The sequence below is a fragment of the Acartia tonsa genome, chromosome 9, assembly GCF_053477335.1.
Source record: "Acartia tonsa isolate MP-2025a chromosome 9, ASM5347733v1, whole genome shotgun sequence".
Lineage (NCBI taxonomy): Eukaryota > Metazoa > Arthropoda > Copepoda > Calanoida > Acartiidae > Acartia > Acartia tonsa.
In genome coordinates this window covers 46122298-46128297 of record NC_137268.1, presented here as the reverse complement: position 1 = coordinate 46128297, position 6000 = coordinate 46122298, and the positions used below count along the sequence as shown (strand labels likewise).

The window sequence follows — 6000 nt, the reverse complement described above, 5'->3', positions numbered from 1 at the left end:
TAGTAAAATTATATTACGCAATTAATAAAGTAATAAGTAATATAACTAAGTAATAACTTTATTCAACAGAAAGGTTGGAATGTAATATTTATCAAGTTTTCAACCATTGTCTTATCCCTTAGTATTCATAGCAATTTATATCATACCAAATGTAAATTGTCAAGCTGCTATTGTTATGGAGTATTTTTGTTTTTATTTTTTTACAATAAAAGCGCGAAAAGCCAATTATGCCGCGTTTCATTGTGTGAGCATAGCAAATACTATAGTATAACTCATCAACATAACACAAAATCCCTCACAATATCTCCCCCACGTCTTTCTTCTTAAATAAAAAAAGAACCATCTTTGAAATTACACATACTCACACACACACACACACACACACACTCACACATGCACACAGAATCTCTTTGATGAACGTATGAGCATCCCATTACCCGACCCCTTTCCCTCTCACTTTAAGCCCCACGTCCACTTTTGGGGCGGCCGGCTTTGAAATCCCCCCCTTGCCTTCCATTTCATCTTATTTTCCCTGTCTCTCCCTCATAACCAAATGAGGGTTAACAGGTTGGATAGAGAGTGCGCGCATAAAAATGGGAAAAAATAATTTTAGCAAAAGGCTTAGGGTTATTTTGGCTAATTTTTAGTTTAATTTTAAATTTAATAATTGCTGTTGTCTGAAGCTTAAGATCTCAGAAATTGCTGGTCCAAATGAGTTGTATTTTTTTTAGGAAAGCTTTTACATTGTCTTTGAGTGGACTAATTTTATGACTTCCCTACCCGCTCCTAGAGGTAAGGGGTGAGTGAGGCAACTATTATTGTAATAAAGCTAAATATTTCTTACTACTTACATAGGAAAGAAAAAATTAACAAACTATTGTTTTTACATCATTTTTTTCTAAACACTTTTTACATTTAATCAGTCAAAATTAGATTAATATTAACTACAAAATTTATCATATAAATTGGTTATTTCTTTTATATTAAAAGGACGATAAAAACATCCATATTTCCTCTGATAAATAAGATAGGAGGACATGGTTTTTGACTATTTTATGGTGACACCGCTTATTGGCTATAACATACATTGGCAAAAGGAAGAAACGAGTATACATACATACACATATGTCTTCAAGGGGGGAAATTCGTAAATTCCCCTTGCACGACGAATATACTCGTAGATGGTTCCCTATCCCCCACTCCCCCTCCATCCAATGATGGTTATGAACGGACGAACGGACGGACGGACAGCAGATAGAATGAGAGAGGAGAGGGGTGCGGTGACTGATACACCCAAGAATCGGTCAGTAGGTGTCATACCAACCATCACATCACAGTGAGGATTGCCGCATTTTTTGCAACAAATTTGCGCGTTTTTTCAGTGAAGTTTTATCAAACATTTTAGTTAAGACAACTGTTCTAAAATAAAGTGACTATTATAAAGTATTATTTTTAATAATAAAATATGTGATTTATAAAGTTAAAGTTTTCAATAAAAGGTAATTTATTATGTTTATTTAATAATTTTTCTTGAATACTTATAGCCCTAAACAAATAGTGGGTGAAGAGAGAGAGAGAGAGAAAGATGAGCACATTGTACATATGAGCGCTTGGCGCACGCACATAATAGTAATTTTTGAGAGGGGATGGCACGTCAAACCTTCCACTTTTAGTCAACAAATATCCTTTGATTCTTCCACCTATGCCAGAATTAGAAAGTTTTTGGGCATAGGGGCTCATATATGAGGGAGGGGGGACGTATATACATATGTAATATATATATAATATACATACTTAAGCCATGGGCATGTTAAAGGGCCTATAACACATAGGCATAATAATGCAAAATATACAATCTTAAACCTTTTTATACAATTGTAAAGGCCTTGTTAGTTGCCATGCTTGGATATTTAACTTTTTACAATCTTTGCACAGAAAATGATCTTTTTTATTTGTCTTACTTAGCCGCTATTAACATGAAATTTGATAAATTTTGAATATCTTTAAGCAGGTAGATAAGCTGGGATGTATAACCCTCCCATTAACGTAATCAATCATATCATTTTCATATATTACACAAATTTACAAAATTAAATTTTCCAAAATCCAGAATTTTGGATAATTTGAAGGATTTTTCTTTAAAATTAAGAATTGCTAAAATATGAGTAAAAGTTCGAAAAGAAATGTTAAAAATTTTTTTAAAGCGCCTAGACATATTAACTTTTTGAAATCTTTTATGTTTGTCTTTTAGCTTATTCATGAAATACTTTATATCAAGGATGACAACATCCATAAAGCAACAATTTAGATGAACAGACAAACTAACACTTACAACTAAATATATTGAAAATTTTCTGCAATACAAGATACTGTCAATTTGCTAATTATTAACTTTGATTATTTTTAACCAATCTAAATGGACATACAGACACTTGTCAAGCAAATTAAAAAGCAGGTGCGCTGAATGAATAAACAGAAAGCTATTGACAAAATAATGGATGGATTGAATACAGTCATTTTTGCACAGCCATTTAGGTAAAAATAAAATGCAAAAAAATTACTATTGAAAAATTGGAAATTTTTTAAATTTTCTCCAATTGGTATACTACTGGTTATTCCAATTTTTGTTTATTTTACTTTTATGCTATGTAGGATTTAGTTGCTAATTCTGATCAAGTTTAATAATATTTTTAAAAAGCATCAACTAAGTTCATTGAAGAAGGAATTATCTAATTTTGTCTTTTATTTGCTTTAAAAGGTTTTTATAGATTCTTAACGTTACTCTACCACATTCAAATGAAATCAACTATTCAGCTATTTACCAATTCATTGATGGCTGAACTTTGTTTGTTTAAGATATCTATAGACGATTGGGCACGTTTTTAACATTTAGATTTCAACCTAACACACACAACTTTATAATAAAGCCATATATGAGAAATTAAACAGAGACACAGACAAGCTTCACTGAAAAAAAAATTGGTTGAACATAGAACTTTTGTTTTCCAAAGATGTATAATTATTTGTGGTTACTTATTATATTGGACTCTTGACTTTAACTTTTTTTCTTTTTTTTAAATGTGACATTTTTATAATTTTATCATAAAAGGCAGTAAAATAGTATTACTTTTTTCTTAATTTTGTTAGAAAAGTAATTTAATAAATTACAAAACTGTTTACCTACATATTAAAATATTCTAAATACTGACTTAAAAACTTTTCTTATGCTGTTAATAGTATATAGGTAATTAACTTTACTCTGGCAAGCCTTAATATTTTTGTTGAAAAGTTATCAATGCCCGCTGCAATTATTTTAATGTTTATTCAAACCACATAGTTTGATTATTGTTTTTGGGTTTCAAAATATTCTTTCTTTTTCATACATTTACTATTACAAAAGTAGACACAAATATAAAACCAAATTATTTTTGACAATTGATTAAAACAACAAGCTTACAAAAATCTCGATCTTAAATGAACAGTAATGAAAGTTTTAATAGAAAATTAAATCAATGTTTAATGTATAATATTCTTCAATACAAAATGCATTTATGCAAGATCGTGTGATTTATGTAGCTTTGCTTTTATGGATGTTGTCATCCTTATTTAAGGGTTAAAGGGTATACGTGTCATAGCTAGAGCCAAGGATGCTTTACCAATTATAAATTGCATCTTTTAAGATTTCGTACATTTTCCTATTTTGGTTTTAGAGGATTTCTTTCGATATTTGTTTTTAAAAATGAAGTTAATGTTACTTGAAAGCTATTGTTGAACGACAGAAAAGTATGAAATTATATATAAAAAAATAGAATACTAAAATGAATAGGTAATAAGTTTCATTTTTTACTTTTATCATCTGTAGAGTCTCTGTATACTCAAGACAGAAAAAATAGTATTAAACCATTCTAAGATCCATGTGAAATCTCCAAAAGAGTAACTCAATCAGTTCATTTTTGATAGAAAGAACAAACTCATACAATACGTTTTTTAATTCACTAAGGTTAAAACTCAAGTATTTATAGACAAACATTAATTATAGAATATCTATGCCATTGATAAAGCTTAAAATCACAAAGCAATTCTTACAGAAGGCGAAAGTTTTTTAGTAACACACATAGAAAAAAATGTCTACAATCTGAAAAGTAAATTTTTTAAAGTCATGTTCGCGATTCTTTTTGGGCAAATTTTACAACCCCACGAAAGAGTTGATTTTCGTGGACATAGACAAATATGCAAAGTAAAAATATTAGAGGGATTTTTAAAATGGATTTAATGTATGATTTTTTCACATGTAAATATATTCTTATTGAGTACTGTTACGAAACATTGCATTTTTTAATTGGTTTCATTAACTACTATTAAACATTGAACACAATTTTATAACTTTAAGATATTTTCGAAAATCTAATAGTTTTTAAAAGAAGATGACTTTTTCTACAACTTTAATTCAGAATTATTCTCCCTTTGAATTCGTGAGTTTATTTTGAATAGGCTTCCAACCAACTTTTACTTTTTTAGAGATGGACAATTTTTACCGACAATGATATGGCATTGTAAGAAATTGTTTTGTATCCAAACTTAACATTAAAGAATTTATATTTTTGTGAAAAATTTATAAAAAAGATACTTTAGTTGTTAGAAACCAAAGAAAGATGTAAGATATTTCAGTTTCTTAGATTTTAACCAGTTAAAAAGTAGGAGACAAAAATCTGTTCTTCTAATGACATTTTCTTTTATCTTCCTTTATTCAATTTGAAATAATTAATTAAGTTAGGTGTTAATAATGATTGTTAGATTTTGTTCTATTTTTCTGAAGATAACTATTATTATACCTATATATATGAAGTTATGTTATTATAAATTTTGTTTTTCTTTTATTTAGAAATATTAGGGCTATTCTTTCAAATCTAATCTTTACGAAAAATACCAATTTAAGATATTCTAATAAACTATTATATAACTTTTTAGCAACTGTAATTTTAATATTGCGGTAAATAATATAAAAATTTACTATAAAATGATTTTTAATTAGCTTTTGTTTTGTATTTTCTTGAATTATCAATGTTCCTGTATAAATTTTATATAAAAGCTATAAAAATTTTATATGATATTGTTCAGTATTATTAAACATGACTTTTAAAATTTTGCTATTTTTAAAGGTGAATCTTTTCTACATTTATGTTTTTAGATTTTTCTGTCAGTCTGATAGTTGATTTGGTCATGTTAGAATTGTCCAATCCATTTCAAACGTTGCCCAAAGATTCCTGTAACTGTTGGGAACAATTTAGAAAACAACTCAATAATAACTTCTAGAAACAGAACTTCCAATTTAACATTTAACAATAACTAAACTTTACAAGATAGAACCTTAATAATGGGGATTTCTATTACAATTTGACAGAACTTGTTCAGACTTAAAACACTGAATTGTTACACAAATTTAACGTATGGATGATTTCATCCTTGTTAAATTTGGATGCAAATAGTTAACCTTACCTTTACATCACAATAGAAAATATATAAAGGTAGACGAATAAAGACAATTTTTTTCATAAGTAGCGCATAATTCATTAACAACAACATTTATGAAGCTCATTTTTATATTTTTAATTTCTTAAAACTGTCAATAAACTAGGAGGATAATGTAATTTTATCCATTTCCCTTTGACAAACAGAATGATTATGAACATATCCTATTTATAGGAGAGCTTTGATGTTAGCAGATTAGTAAAACAGGACAAGCAAATATTTAAAATCCTTATTTGTGATAAAATGTCTTATTTTCTAAAATTTTGTTAATATTCTTAAACTTTTATGTAAAAATTTATCATTCGCATTTTATAGCTTTAAAATATTATCAAAATTCTTGATAAAACACACAACGAATATATGTACATACATAATTATATGGCCCAATAATTCTATAGAAATAAATCTTTTTTTGTCTGAGGCTTGAGATCTAAATAACTAATGAACTGATTAGGTTCTTTATCTTAAGTT

At 27.9% G+C, this 6000-nt stretch overlaps 1 protein-coding gene across 1 annotated transcript in view; it reads left to right on the top strand.

Moving 5' to 3' along the window:
• Positions 1 to 1305: 1305 nt before the first annotated feature.
• LOC145329059 (cell adhesion molecule Dscam2-like) overlaps positions 1306 to 6000 on the top strand; it is a 219139-nt gene continuing 214444 nt past the window's right edge. Inside the window, exon 1 of the mRNA XM_080173079.1 lies at positions 1306 to 1499. The gene's annotated coding sequence lies outside the window, so the exon portion shown is untranslated. The remainder of the gene's footprint in view (positions 1500 to 6000) is intronic.